The 16,864-nt window shown below is 39.6% G+C and overlaps 1 long non-coding RNA gene across 1 annotated transcript; it reads right to left on the bottom strand.

Moving 5' to 3' along the window:
* Window positions 1-1,734: 1,734 nt before the first annotated feature.
* On the bottom strand, window positions 1,735-15,907 carry LOC145988312 (uncharacterized). Its single transcript, XR_014441737.1, has 3 exons — window positions 15,832-15,907; window positions 5,652-5,840; window positions 1,735-1,797 (listed from the first exon to the last, which is right to left on the bottom strand). It is a non-coding gene; the product is annotated as an uncharacterized LOC145988312 (long non-coding RNA).
* Window positions 15,908-16,864: the final 957 nt, after the last annotated feature.

The raw sequence follows: 16,864 nt of genomic DNA, 5'->3' as shown, positions 1-16,864 counted from the left end.
GGAATTAGGGTTTGAAGTTCGAAGCATCCTCCATCGAGTGCACTGGCAATCAATACCATGTGGGGCCACCCTTGACCTTGATGACAGCCTCAATTCTCGCAGGCATACTGGCAATCAGGTGGCGAAAGGTATCTTGGGGAATGGCGGCCCATTCTTCGCGGAGTTTCCAGATGAGAAGAGCAGTGGATGTTGGTCGGCATGGTCTTGCACGAAGTCGGCGTTCAAAAACATCCCAGAGATGTTCAATGGGATTCAAATCGGGGCTTTGCGCAGGCCAGGCCATAAGTGGGACGTTGTTCTCTTGAAACGACTGTCCCACACGGCCCACAGTGTGGACGGGTGCATAGTCATGTTGAAACACGCAATCATCATCCGCGAACTGTTCTTCGATGGTAGGCAGCATGAACGTTTGTAAAATGTCAACGTAATGATGTGCCGAGATAGTACCATGCAAAGTAACGAGGGGACCAAGACCCTTCCAGGAAAGACATGCCCACACTGTCAACCCACCTCCACCGAATTTCACTGTTGGCACAACACAGGATGCTAAATGTTGTTCATGAGGCATTCGCCCTACTCACACACGATCATCGGATCGCCATATGGTATAACGCGATTTGTCACTCCACATCACGGATTACTACTGTTCTAACGACCAGTTGCGCCTGTCCTTGCACCATGCAAGGCGGCGCTTCGCATTTCGTTGGGTGATGTGGGGTTTATGGGCAGCCGCTCGTCCATGGTAACCGAGTCGTATTCCTTACGTCGCACAGTCATGATGCTAGGATTGATTACACCCTGCCCTGGTTTGGAATTCCTGTGTGATGGTGGCGATCGCTGATTGCCGGTTCTCTCGTACTACCCTATTCAACACTCGGCGGTCTCTGTCTGTCAACATCGGCGCTCGGCCAGAATGTTTTGCGGTTGTACACGTCCCATTACGTTTCCACATCGGCGACAGTGGATTTAGGGATGTTTAGGAGGGTGGATATCTCGCGCACTGACTTGTTACTCCTGTGGCACCCAATCACTTCACCATGTTCGAAGTCTGTAAGTTTCGTTCAATGAACCCATTCTGCTGTCTCGTACACTATGCTGCCTGTAGTGGTCCCTTGCTTGCCTCACCTCACTGTAGATGGCTCCACAGAGTGGCCTACTATGCACAACACACATTTTGACTGGTGTCCGGATATTTTTGATCACATATAGTATGTTTAGTGTTAGAAAAGTAACAGCACTGGATAAGTTCAATCAACATTGTAAAAAGTGTCAAAAATCATTACCAGACACCCTAAAATTCCAACCATCCTCTACGAAATATAAGCTCCATAATGGTTTAATTGTGCGGCAATGCACGATATAAGGTCCCAGGTTCGATACCCCGTGAAGGCACATAGTGGTTCGGATCCCAATTTAAGCTGTAGGTCCAGTCCCGATTATCCATACTGTGCATAAAGTGGACTTAAAACACCAACTCAATCAATCAATCAATACACGATATATGGTTGGGTGTAAGTTTCAGGAACTTCAACGTACTTTTCAACAATTCCCATTGAATTTCTAGGAGTAATTATAATAGTTTTAATTGCGTGCTGACTTGTGTAGTATTTCTACAGTTTATTAAGTAAAATGTTTGAAAGTGCATGAAATAATGGAAATACAAATAGTAGAAAAAAAGTATTTTATTTCTGAAGAAATGAAAAATATAAATATACATTTAAATAAATGACAAAACCCATTTGATTACTTCATTGCGTCAACGTCCAGAAAATCTTGGAGCCTGCATTCGCATTGACCCTGAAAGAAAATGAGTCGACAATGAATCGACAGGCTATTGTTTGAAATAGTTTCATATTTCCACATAGACATACTAAAGACACCAAGTTCCTGACCAAGGCAGTTTCTTAAGATTTTAACAACACTTTACATGTAACTTTTCAAGCCTTTATCAGGGTCTTCCTCAGACTAAGAGAGTTAGTCTGAGGAAGAGCCTGATCTAGGGTTGAAACCATGGGCGTATTTAAAGGGGGCGGTTCAACGAGTCCAACCCCCCCTTTTTTGGTTCAGTAAAGTTACCAGATTACCTGTTCTATCCGCTATGCGCAGAGACGTGTTCGTAAATATTTCTTCAGAGTTATTTTGTTCTCATAAATTTAAAGCGTATAGAACGGGATACGAATGGAAGAAATTAATTCCACACACCAGATGTGACTGCAAAGCAAATGTCTGCAATTTCCTGATAGTTTCGGAATTTCTCTGGAAAATACTCAGAAAACTCCTGACATTTCACAAATTCTATAATGCCACATGTAAATTCTGCCCGAAGCATCTGCTTGTGAACTTATAGCGCGAACATTATAATTTCATTAGAAGTTCCCGATATGGTATGTTACTATTCAAGATTTAAGTATTCCTCAGGTTCTAATTTTTTGATAATTTTAAATTTCCCAACTGTCGAAAGTCGATAAACCATTTTCCAAACTTTAGATCGGAATGGGAAACTTGTCCCTATTGGAGATTGTAACTGCATCTGGTTTAGCTTCAGACTCTCTCTGGGTTGAGTGGGTTTAGATTTTGAAGAAGAAAACATAGTTGGTGAAGAATAAGATGGTGCTGATGTAATGGGTGGTAGAATTAAGGGGGTGAGATAGATTGATAATTTCAGAGAAGTGTCCAAAAGCAATTTTTGTACATTTTAACCCTGGCTATTGCCCATTTCTGTGGAATTTCTGCTATATTGAGACTGTCAAATCAGTTATATTTTTTCCCCTCGAGTCTTCTCAAAGGAGCAGCACATTGTGGGTCCCGGGTTCGAAACACGGAATAGGCATGGGTGTTTGTGGGTGTCCATTCATCAATTTCATCATGTCATCACTCATCCCGATCTTCGAAAATTAGCCAAATGTGGCACAAAAAGCGAAGTAAAATAATGCAACTAAACCAATCAATCTTCTCAAAGTAATTTGGTTGTAAAAAATGCAGCGCAAGATAGCTAGGGAAGTACTGTAACGTTCTCAAGTTGTTTGACACAAGATGGACAGAAAATTAACTATACTCAGTAGGGTGACTTGTGAAATCGTATACACTAATAGTAGAAACTTTACTGTTGTCCTTTTTTGGACCATTTTGTAGTAGAAATGAACCCAAATTTTTTTGAACACAGTCAACACATTTAAAAATTGCAACAACTTATGCCTATTCCTCATTCACTGGAACAGTGTGTCAAAATGTTGGATGGCCTGGTTGATATTTTTTACATTTTCAAATCGGAATGAAAAATGTGGCAAACAGTAATTGAAAAGGCATGCCCAGGGTCTGCATTGTAGGCAGTAGAAAATTATGACAAGCTCTTGTACTCAAATATGCACAAATTGTTCGTGATTTTGGCTACACTGCCAGTTCTAGTTATCTTCAATACTCGAGAGAATGTGTTCAACATTAAGGAGGTTCAAATAATGTCCTCGCAATTCAACAGGAGATCCTCGACTAATGGGCCCTGCACTGTTAAGTGCACATACATACGAATATTAAAATAACACCGATGATGTTATTTTCAATTTTGTAGCAAGGAGGAAAAGACGAATTCTAACATTGTAAATCTTTTTTAAAGAGAAGCTGGGATTAGCTTTTTCAAAAGCATTTTCCGCTCATTTTATGTAGAAAACTTAGAAGTTCGTTGATAGACTTCATTTAATAAATGTGTGATCTTTCATGTGGTAGCAGTTAGGATATTGATAGCCAGATCATACATAGGGATTTTCTGGGACAATCCAGGAATGGGATCATTTGTCCCGGTGTTCCGAATAGTTTCTTCGGGATGCACAAATGTCCTGAAATTGGGTGGGAAAGAAGAAATGATTAAGATTCGACTATGCCTTCCTGAATTTTTTCATATTTAAATGCGTGGACGTAATTTTAAAATGCTCATTTTACAAAACAATCTAACTCTACATTGAACCACTCCTTCTCCATAATACAAGAGTTAACGAGATACAGACGGTACTGCAAACTGAATTGTGGGCATTGTTAGACAAGCAGATTCATACGCTGACGTTTTCAGCTGTGCAATGACGTATGTTTCTTCCCCTTGACTTTCAAAATTTGTGTGATGAGGTGGAATGAAGATGTTTATGTCGAATGATTCAATTGATCTTTCATATGCAATCAGGAGAAAACTGGCTGCCAATGTGCAGTTACTATATGGAAAAAGAATATCAGTTGCATACGGCTGACAACATTGAGATAGAATTGCATTAAAATGCAGTATTTAACGCAAACCGAGCAGAATCGGAATAAAATGGAAACCAGATACAGCGTCTCAGTCCTACAAATATCTCAACTGGCATTCGGGAAGATCTGACAGTTTTTCACACATTAGTTTTCAACAAAGTGAATGATACATCATCTGTGTTGCATTTGTGGCGCTTGACCGACAGAGATGAAAACAATTTTGAAAATATCACTCAAACATTGACAAATACTCAGTTCTGATTGTCATTCATACAGGCATGGATTTGATTCTTGAGTTCTTCCTTCACATGTCGTATCGAATCGAATTCAAGAGGGAACATGCTTGGGGAGAAGACAAAGCAAGAACGAAAGCTTGAAAACCGAACGTCCAGGAGAAATTCAAATGCTTCATGGGCATTGTCGTTGACAAGCCTAAACAAGGTGGTAGTGGCACCTCGAATGATGGCAACACAACACACCAGTTCTTTCGGGATTCTAAAGTCAGTCAAAATGACAGGCATCAACGAGGTGTTAATCAAACAATGCAACTATTTTGTAAACTCAATCGTCAAGTCACCGAACTAACGTCCACAGTTTTCGTGAATATGCGTTGGAAACTACGAAACTACTAGTAGTAGAATGTGTCTGGTATTATATGGCGTACACAAAATGGCGTACACAAGACCTTGGTGGACGGTTCTGATGCCATAGCAGCAGCTGTGCTTCCAGTCGGCATCTCTCTGAGGAGGTTCAAGTAGCAAGAATAACGAAAATAGAGAGCGTGTTTCCCGCGAGAGCTGGACACACATGCACGTACAAGCAAATACATAACATTACGCTTAAACATTGTCCAATAGGATATACATTAACGATAATTTATCTTAAATATTAAATATATAAATTTTTCTGTGTCTTACTTCCTTCTATCATTCTCTGCACTTGCTACTTAATTTGAAAAGTCAAATACAGATGTAATTTTAAGACTCTTTTGAATGTCATAATTGAGGAAGAGGCATGAATTTCAGGCGGCAACTTGTTCCAAAGGTCTGCTGAGGTAGAAGTAAAATAATTCGCATAAAAGTTGGATTTGTGGAGTGGAATGGAGAGCAGAGACTTTTACCGCCATCTGGTGTGAAAGTTGGAAAGATGTTGTAATCGGTTAAATATACATTGTGGGTCTATTACATGCAGGATTTTGTACAGTAAAAAATCTTTTGTAGTGGCGAAAACAAGGCACTGTGGAGATACATCTGGAGGAAATTAACAAAAATGTTCTCATCTTGAGGGAAAGGCTTCTGTGGCAACGACAATAAACCTTCTGCTTTGGGAACGTCATAAAGATGGTTGCTTACGAAACTACGTATATTAAATATAATCTACTCTGAAATGATAGAAGTGAGACTTTGTAGCGGTTCACCTACCTGAGTTGTCTAAGCATAAATTCCCCTCAGTCCTGGGAGAGCTCTCATCCATGCTTGTGCTTCTTCCCATGACCGTGCTTGTGGTGGTCCACGTGCTTGTATATGATGTGCTTCTCTGGAACGTGCACGTAGACTGTGTGCTTGTGGTGGACCACGTGAACATGGTGAGGCACGTGGATGATGACCTTCCTGAAATTGTGCAGAAAATCAGATTTCTATGCAACTGTATTTGCAGTTTTGTTATTTGGCTTCGGTTTTCTGCCACTTTTGGCTAACCGTGTTGATGAGCGATGATTAATGATTAAGTGGAATTGATGATTAAGGGACACTCACGAGGAACATCCATGCTCGGATCATGATTCGAACCCGAAAATTTCGTTGGCGAGATTGAATGTCGAATACTTCAGTCCTTGCCGTCAAGCCGCTACTTTCTACTCAGTTGTTTGTGTCAGATCTTTATTTAAGTCAACTTTATGCACAGAAGGCTAATCGGGACTAGACCTACCGTTTATTTAATTAATTAATTTGTTGTTTTAAGTCCACTTTGTGCACAGTAAGGCTAATCGGGACTGGACCTACAGTTTAACCCTTAAACGACGGCCCGTCAGCTATAGGTGACAGCCGGTATTTACGCCAACAACGGACTTTTACCTATAGGTGACAAGATGCTTTTGCGTGTAGAATCTGACTTTTTGGACATACTGTGACTGATTATGTTCGGATATACATGTTTTGAGTTCTGCATGAGTCATGAGGTATGTGACGAACAATGAGCAAGGTTTAATATCATTTCGGTTATATGGGGGAAGGGGGTCAGCTCTCCGAAAATCACGTTCTATATATATTTTTTTCTATTTTCTCATTTCTTGGATATGGATAGGCTCCTCAAGCAAGGGAATGAACGCACTAAAATAATCTTCCGGTTTCCCTTTTCACATGTCAGTGATAATGGGCTGGCATCCAAGTCGCGCGGGAGGGGTTCAAAGTCGCTGAGAGGAGTCACGTCGCTGGGACAAAATATTTTACGATGCCTTTGTTCACTTCCAATCAGAAAGTATCTTGAATATTGCAGGTACAAGTTTACAAGTGCTACGGAATGGTGGGCCAGCGGTTTTCAAATTTGGTAAAAAAGAAATTCATTATTCTTTCTTTCATCTTATTCTTCTTCTAACCTATAACGGAAAATTTGGTTTTTATGTCAAAGACTTATAGCCCCATGTGTACTGAACAAAACGCGCTTATAATTTGTAACTACAGTGTTTATAGTTCCAGAGTTAGAAAAATTATTGTACGTGCGCCGAATTTCAAATATCCCGCTGAAAAAAAAAAAAACTGGTGCTTTGCCTTGGAAAATATTTTTTTTCGGAAAGTATCTTGAATATTTGCGTGATTTTTTGTACTGTAATGCCAAACATATCGGAGAATCCGCAGGTATAATTTTGCACATTTACGTCCTGACGCTGACGAATGGAGGCCTGCGATTTTCAAATTTGGTAAAAAAAATAATCAATTTTTCTTTCTATCTTCTTCTTCTTCTTCTAACCGATAACGGCAAAATTGGTTTTTATGCCACAGGCTTATAGCTCCATGTGTATTGAATAAAACGAGCTATAATTTGTAACTCTAGCGTTCTTAGTTCCAGAGATATTAAAATTTATGTAAAAGCATGCGAAAATTTAAAATTCCCGCTGAGAACGCCTTCTTCGTTCGTGAGTATTCCGGCAAAACTCGCTTTGTCGTCTAAGAGTGGGATCCGAACCACTATGTGCCTCCACCGACTATCGAACCCGGGACCCCTTGATTACAAGGCGACGACGTTACCACTGCGCCATCGGGGAGGCCCTGGACCAACAGTTTAAAGTGAGATCTGAACCACAATGGACTTCAACCGGGTTTCAAACCCGGGAGCTCTTAATTACATCGAGACGACGTTAACACTATGCCATTTGGAATGCTCCTCTAAGCAATTGGAAAATTAATATTTCATTGCAACTAAGGCTGAGCCGATACCGATGCTGATATATCGGTATCGGAAAGTATCGGTTTGAATTCATCTACCTATACCAGCCGATACTTCTCCAGCAATTTGGTCCTTCACGGGGTCCGCAAAAAATGCCGCGCGACACTTTCGCGGAATGCAATTACCCTGAAAATTATGACTTTCTTTTATTTTCCAAATTTTTTGCACGAAAAACTTAATTATTTTATTACGTAACATCTATTTTAATATTCTGATTTAATTCTTAAAAATTCTAAAGCAAATGTATTAGTTGATACATGCATATAATTGGAGAAAAATATTTACACACCATTTTTGATCAACGTTTTGAACAAATTTCATTTATTGCAATTTTCAAGGATCGTTATCGGTATTGGTTGAAAGTGGTATCGGCTCAGCCCTAATGGCAACACATAATAGGCATACACTGTGCACTACGACGCCGGAGATCCCAGGTGCGAATCCTGACCTGGACATGTGAGTGTTCTTTCATCCATTTCTTATTATCACCAGTGGCGTAGCATGGACATTTCGGGTGGAAACACCAAGTACGAAGGAAGAGTCGGCCCTTTCTTGCTTAATAACTTACTTATGGTATTAGTCGCCACAGGTATTGTTTATTTGCCTGAAGTCAGCTGGGTTTTCAAAAAAGCATCATCCATGCATGTTTTAGCATAGAAAACCTAACTTTTATATGGTTTTAGCTAGAAAATTAGATGCCTCACTATGCCACAAACGTTTTGAACTCTGGTGTTTTATACCTTTCTGCATGACGCAAGTCATTAGAAAACCTACCTGAATCACAAGCGCCTTTGAACAATAGCAGACGTCATTGTTGTGGTTGATCCAACTACTGATTGATTTGGTTTATTTTATTTCGCTCTTCTACCACTTTTGGTTAATTGCGAATATGAGTGATGATATTGATGAAGGGACACTGTCAAAGAACACCCGTGCTCACGCCGGGATTCGAACCAGGGACCTCTGTCGTCTTGGCGCACTGTGCAAAGCAGAGTGGATGATCCAAATATCGTACACTCTACTGACGGTTTCTAATGCACATCGCTGTTCGTGGGATAAATTATACAATGCAGTGGCCATTAAGAAACAGTATATTTGAGATTGGTAAAGTTACGTCAGTCAATATTGCGTATTGTAGCATCACATAGCACGAGTTGCATGAGCGCGAAGAGCAAAGAACCGGGTAGGAATTCTACCGCTGTCGTCTGCTTCAGAAGGCAGGAAGGGTCTCATGAACCAATCACGGTAGACCTCTCTGCTCCGTACGCTGGCGTACGTGAGAGCATTTACGCGCATGCTGTAGAAATCGAATCTTTCCCTCCAGAAAGGCAGCAAGGAATATAGAGTCTTTTACGCCGAACCTGCTCGGCGTCCGGCCAGGAAAGGCATTGAAAAGAGATGCTAGAACGAGTGTTGAGAGTGGAGCGTTGCAAGCGGATCGCGAAAAATAGCTATTATAATGCCATAAAGGTCAAACATATATGAAATTAGTCACGTTTTACTTTATAATCACGGCATTTAAGCTTTTTTGAAATTTTAAATCTGGGAACGCCGGGTGTACGGGCGTACTATAACGCTACGCCACTGATTATCACCATTCATAATATCTTTGCGATTAGCCAAAAGTGGAAGAAAAGCGAAGTAAAATTAAACGAAATCAATCAATCAAAACACAATAGGCATGTCTCTTTATCTTGTACTCATACTTTCTACTTTGTTATTTTACGTCGATTTTCATTCTCTTGGATGAATTGTGACGATGAGGATGATTGCATGACGAGAGAAACAAAATACTAGAGGAAAAGGTCTAAATATGGGCCCCTCTTCTTATTTTGTCATTTTCGGAGGAAAAAAATTAATATATCAAGCACCTTGCCTTTAAAATGCATATCTATGAAATATATACTTAAATGTAGTAGCATGCTAAAGTATATAAGGTCTCCATTTTTTAAGAAAAAAAAAGCAATTTCCAAAAAATGGTAAAATGATGTATTTCAAAATTGTGGTCTAAATATGGGCTACTAGTGGCATTATCACAAAAAGCAATTAAAATATTATAAAACAGTCATTTATCGCTAAAACATTATAAAATTCATATTTATTAATTGCTTTGAAAATCACGAGGAATGGGAAAAATCGAAATTAAGAAAAACATCCAAATATTTGTTGGAAATGTGATCTCAGCATTAGACCTCATGTCATAGCCCATATTTAGACCATCAAGCTATTTTTCATCTTTAATTTATTTTTGCTCTCTTTGGTATGTATTTCACAAACAAATCATGGCATTATAAAAGCCCACATTTGTTTTATGTACCGCTAACATCATAACCTATACAAAGCAGATGAGAATTCAGAAAACATTGAGTTAAAACATATCTGCAAAAAGTTTTCGAAGGTCGCAATTCTATAACAGCGTCCAAGGCCGAAACTAGCCAGCAGTTTCTCTTGCAAATTGGCGCCGCAACCTTTCTCCTTGACAGATAACCAGTTCCTTTAGCCTCTGTCAGGCTGCAGCACCCGGAAGCGCTGATAACTCCAAAACCCATATTTAAACCTTCACCCATATTTAGACCTTCTCCTGTATCCGTTCCAGATTTCGAAACTGGTACGCTGCATGTGCCTTCGAACCCTCGTCAGCAGTTGATACATTCCGTTTGTCAGCCGACACATGACCGAGACCATTTGATCTCTCCATTTAAGTTCCCGAGCTCGAACCCCGGCATGGGCGTTCTTTGGGAATGTCACTTCTTCAATTTCATCTAATCATTCACTCATCCTCATATTCGAAATTCGGCCAATGGTAGAAAAGTGAAGCTAAATACCAAAAATACAAATATATAGACTTTGTTTGTCTCAGCACCATTCCACGATATTATCATTAGACCTCGGATTTTATGTTTTTAATATATTTTTAAAGGTTTTACAGGATTTTTATGTCACACAGAGGCATTTGCTTTGTTTGGTCACGAAAAAATTCAATGACGAACGTGTTTGAAACGTACACTCTGTCGATTTCCCTTCCTCTAAGTCCTTGGTGATTTTTCAATGCTCTGAACAAAGCAAAATGTCTGGTGTCACTGTCCAAAGTGGTCTGATCTGTGTGGTCTCGCTCACTTTCGCGTCACTTCGCTGCTTTGTGGCAAACTAGCATTGACGTTTGCGCCAATGACAAGGTTTTGTTGAAAGATTATTTTCAGCATATAATTGTTTTATTGATTTAGTGTTTTAAGTCCACTTTATGCACAGTAAGGCTAATCGGGACAGGGCCTACAGTTTAAAGTGGGATCGAAACTACTATGTGCCACCACCGGGTATCGAACCCGGGACACCTGCGCAATCGGCGAGGCGACATTTTCAGCATATAAGATGATCCTCACAGACAAAATTGCGGAGTTGGACTGTGGATAAAATGAAAAAAGATTGTTGCCTAACTATACGGCGAAGAGTGGATTTTAATAGCAAATTTCCAATGGTAAGTTCTGCCATTGCCGTCGGGTTAGGCAACACACATAACGTTATGCAAGATAGTGCGTACTTCAGGATATGTGACTATACCTAATCAGCATTTTTCAGGAATTTTGAACTATTTTAAGTTTTTTTGAACCTACGTCAGGATTTTTCTAACCTGTTAATATTTATAGGACCTATTTTAGGATTTTTAGAACCTATTTTAAGGTTTTTTGAACCTATTTTAGGATTTTTAGAGCCTATTTTGGGAACCTAAAAGCATTTAGAACCTAAAAATCCGAGGTCTAATTATCATCATAGTCTCGATTAATCGAAAAGGTAGAGAAGCGGCGTAAAATGATCAAAACAGACGTGAAGAACGAGACATTCACGACAAGAGACAGCACAGAAAACCAGACAGGCTTCGTTCATTTGTATTCTGTTTCCACGTCAATGACAACATATACTGTGAATGTATTTAGATTACGGTGTAAAATAATCCTTGTTAACTGGTCGCAATTTGGTCTGTTTACCTTGAAATAGATTCCCCTTTTGACGCACCTTGGCAACAGTGCCTTCCTCGTGCGACCAGCTGAAAGCAAGACGCAGAACTTGACTTGTGTTGGTCAACTGACGGGTTGTTACAGGGAGCACCGTGACTCACCCTTTTCCTTGGTAGGAACGATCTGGAGCGAGCAACTGCCGTGTTTCTGTGGTGTATCGTAATAGTTTGTTTTCTTTGTGTGTTGTGTGCAAACGTATTTTCGAGAGTGCCAAGTTGAAGTTAAGATTACGTGTGCGATCTTCAGGAAACGGGTGTCAACCCGAAGGTAAGTTATGCGACTTAGGAACTTGCTTTCGTTGTCTATTTGGTCAGCGAAAGAAAGAACTGGATAAATCGGTTCAAGGGCCGCCAGGGTGGAAAGTTAGAGCAGGTGGCAAGGTAGATATTAGGGAAGGGGGTCAAAATTCCACCTCGCCACTGAAAATTTTATCTTGAGTCGTCTCTGCTCGTGTTCTGGAATTTTCATCTTGTTCATTTATGTCGTGTTGGAAATGTATTGCAAAAAGCTGTTGTAATGCAATTCTACTTCGGAAACCCGCGACGTCATTTAATCGTGTTCGGTGAAACTTATCCCTTTTACGAATTCCACCCGTTTGCTGACATCTTGTTCGCCACTGCAGCGCCACATGTTGGTGATAGGTGGCGCTGCCCTCTTTGGATAGTGTAGTTTGTAAGTTACGTGTGGTTCTTGTGTCGGTTAGTGTTTGTTGCAAGAAAAATTATTTATTTCAATGTACTGTAAGAATTTAGAATGTGACGTTATTAGTGTTACTTGTTATAGTAATAGTTTGATATAGCCAAAACACATTTCTTCAATTTTACAGAAGAAAGTACTTACGGAACTGAGTTTCTGTAGACTTTTGAAAGGTCGTGGAAGTGTTTTCTCCCTTCGTTCAATTTATTCGGCCGGTAAAACATGTATTTTTCAACATTAATGTATCTGCGATGCACAAAAGCTCTTGCCTCCATTACCTTCGACTACGTGAACCAAATGTTCCGTGCGTTCGATGACGTAACCCCCGGTCAGTGTTTCCAACGACGCCATTGTTTTCCCAGAACATGACAATTTTAACTGTTTGCCTAACCTAACAGAACCTAACCTAACCTTGCCGTGAATGGTTCGTGGGGCTATTTATGAATGGTTTGTGGGGCTATCCGTAAATGGTGTGTGGGGCTATGCGCGCATGGTTCGTGAGGCTATCCGTGCATGGTTCGTGGGGTTTTGGAACCCGGAAAAAAATCTTTAACAAAAAAGTAGGAATTTTTCGGTTAAGATTGTTTAAAACACTGCATGCCCACAGATGATAGACAACGCTAGTCAAGATTTGCCAGCCATATTGCGTGTAACAGAAGTGAAAAAGCAACGAACAATAAATACTCGTAATGTGAAAAATTACAATTATTTCAGTGAAAAAAGCAAAATCCCACCTTAAATAATGTTTCGTAATGCATAATAGGTAAGTAGGAATGTAAAAAGAGACGAAATGGACGAGTGAAATGTGTTTTGGCTATATCAAACTCTTTTCTTGTTACTTGCTGAACTTCAAGTTTACGAAAACAATATGCAGGTTTTTGTGCGGGAAAACTATGAAGGTGTAGAAGGATATTACGAGCCGACAGTCGTCTTCCTCGGTAAGTGTATTTGTAATGGCGGTACTCTTGACCTTCTGTACCACCTATAATGTGAAAAATGATTTTTTTAAATGGTATTCTCATCGTAATTTCGGCACAATATCAAATAACATCACAATGCATGATAGAGGAGCATGTTATAATGTGACATGTGTAAAATATTTACGCTAACGAAGATCCGTAGAGGATAAAATTGAATGGTAAATTTCTTATATCCGGAAAACTGCTGAAATTTGCTAGTTCATTTATTTTCAATATTCGTACTTACGTATTCTGCATTAAGAAACATTGTTGAAGGTGGCATTTCGCTTATTTCACGGAAATAAGCTATATTTGCGACATATCGAGTACGTTTTCTTGGTTGTTTCTTCCCTTCCGTAACACGCGAAATGGCGTTCACAGTTTCACTACCGTAGTCGGCATGCAGTGTTTCCACACCACTTCACCCAAAAATACCTACGTAGCCCCACAAACCATTGACGCATAGCCCCACGAACCATTCATACATAGCCTTACGAACAATTTCCGGTAAGATTAGATTAGGTTAGGTTGGGTCACGTTTAGGTTACAATAGTTAAAAATTGGTTTAGAAAAAAAATCGTAGCGCCCCACACCATTCTCGCATATCCCCACGAACCGTTGACACATAGCTCCACGAACCATTGACACATAGCCCCACAAACCATTTGCGGAAACGTACCTTCTTCAGTTACAAAAACTCGTGTTTGGAAACACTGACCGGGATTACGTCATCACACACAGGCAACATTCGGTTGGAAGGAAATGGATGCAGCAGCTATCGTGCATCGGTCACACATTTATATCGAAAAATACATGATTTACCGGCAGAATTCAATGAACGATGCGAGAAAACACTTCCCCCAACTTCCACAACTATAAAGAAACTGCATTCGGTAAGTACTTTCTCCTGTAAATTTGAAGAAATCCGTTTTCCGGATATAAGAAATTTACCTCTCCCCCACCACCATCTTGGACTAAAAATTCTCCCTCAACCAAAGGTGTCTTGGGGGGAGAGTTTTTAATAACAACAAAGATAGGCAATTCGTTTTGAGTTCATACAGGGTGACAATTAATGAACTATATGAAATAAAACAGTTATAATTTCTGAACGGTTCGCGTGATGACGTCCAAACTGCGTGGCTGGCCACAGGGCATGATGGGAATTCGTATGCGTATGCGCACGCAACGTGTTGATACCGGCCATTTGCAAGTGAAAATGTCACGGTACAGCGTGCAGGAGCGTATATCACTTGTGAAGGCCTATTATGCGAGCTATAACAGTCCGATTGCGGCGCAAAGGAACTTTGCGACCGAGTACAAGTTAAAGACAACCGGTTTTGGAAAATGATTTCATACCCATTACCCAAAGTGACAGTGATTTCGACAAGATGTGGTTCATGCAAGCCGGAGCTCGACCCCATCGGACCATGAGAGTGTTTGACGTCCTGGAGGAGTATTTTGGGGACCGCATTCTGGCTCTGGGGTACCCAGAGGCCACTGGAAGGGGACTCGCTTGGCCGCCATATTCCCCGGATCTGAACACATGTGACTTATTTTTGTGGGGCTATGTTAAGGACAAGGTGTACAGAAATAACCCCAAAACCATTGCCGAGCTGAAAACTGCCATTAAGGTCATCGACAGCATCGATGTTTCGACACTTCAGCGGGTCATGCAGAATTTTGCTGTTCGTCTGCCCCACATCATCGCTAGAGATGGCAGACATATCGAACATGTCATAACCTAAATCCGAATGTCTGTAGTGTCGTTTACATGTGCAATACAGTTTGTGTACTACGTGGTTTGTCACTAATTTCCGTTTTATTTCATATAGTTCATTAATTGTCACCCTGTATATACTTTACTAATATTAATATCAAAAACATGCATGTGAGTGTTGCATGTTTTCACCCTCTCTCTATCTCTCTCTCACTTTCAACTGACAATTAACAGATCTAAACCATTAATAATTGTATGCACAATAAAAGACGATTCATTTATTTGCTTTATTTTACTTCACTTTTCTGCTACTTTTGGCTAAATTCAACATAGATAATAGTATGAAATCTAATTGATTTATAGCTATTAATGGAAAGCAAAAACTTAACAAAAGCCTACATGCAATAAAAACATTTCAAATATTTTGTAACTTATTGACATTATTGACCAGTTGGTAAAGCAATTACCTTGCTGTTTTATAAATATCTGATACTTATTTATAAAAGTAAAAAATGAATTCTTTTACATATATTTAACAATATACATATTAAATATTTAGTGGTTTACTTTTATTTGTATTATGTATGTAAATATGCGTGCACCTAACATCTATATGACCATCATCTAAGAATATACAAAACGTTATAGCTACAACATGATCAGAGATGATAATAGATAACAACATTAAATAGAATCAGTTCCTGAAAGATGTCATTTTTCAGTTGTTAATGAGTATCGATTCGATCTTCCAATTAGAATGCTGCAAATGACTTACGACAATTTACAAAGTGACAACCATTTGAAGCAGATTCATACTACTCTTGCTACTTCGTTCCTTGCACACATTGCACATTCATATTTATGTTGGTATTTTATCTGAATTACAGCGAAAGGAATTAAATCGAAAATCAATCAGTAGAACAAGTGTGAGACATAATTTCATACCTGGAATGACTGTGAATATGATTAAAATCAAAACGGCACAGAAAACGAGAATCGAGAACATTCAGAAGTATTTTATTTTATGATAGTCAATAAATTAAATTGCAGTTAATTAGTTTTCAGAAAAATTATCGAAGGAAACATTGAAACTGCTTCACGCTGTAACATAAAATGCTCCGTGTAATAATAAAAAAGGCATATCCGTATCCTAAAGAATGGGGTTATTATAATTCTAATTGTGCCAGGAATTTCACAAATGCGCATAAACAAATGCTGAATTATCCTTGCTTGTAGAACAATAATTTACAAAAAGGACACTAGAATTGTCGTTCCGTGCATATTGATATCTACTTCAAACCTACGTCATACAAAAATTTCCTTCCGTACATGAGAATAAATAGCAATGAGTCATTTGTTATATTTGCCACTTAGCTATCAAGTTATTGATATACTACTTTGATTGTAACAACTCGCTAATGCGGTTTAGATTTACGACTATAGTGGAACCACAAGGAAAGAAACCTGCGCAGACCCCATCGCGCTGGCGGGTGGGGGAAAAAGACAGGAGGAAGGAGCCTTCAGAGTCGCCAACGTCAGTGTTGCCAGACCTATTGATTTCTCGGTAGGATTCCATAATAAACTATTGCTATGGCACCTCCGACGGCCAGCTCAAAAACACGTTTCCTGCTCATCTTTACTTGAACATGGAGGGGAGATGTGTAGTGGAACTCCACTCAGCCCTGAAAAGTGCTGTTTGAACTGTGAAATTATGTCAAACGCTACTCAATTGTGCTAGGATATTATTTTATTACTTTTACTACATTACTATTTTTAGATGGCTGTATTTTATCCCACCCTAAACTCTA

This window comes from Lepisma saccharinum, chromosome 5, assembly GCF_977018435.1.
Source record: "Lepisma saccharinum chromosome 5, izLepSacc3.1, whole genome shotgun sequence".
In the NCBI taxonomy this organism is placed as follows: Eukaryota; Metazoa; Arthropoda; class Insecta; order Zygentoma; family Lepismatidae; genus Lepisma; species Lepisma saccharinum.
The sequence above is the reverse complement of the archived record's forward strand: the minus strand, read 5'-3'. Positions and strand labels throughout refer to the sequence as shown.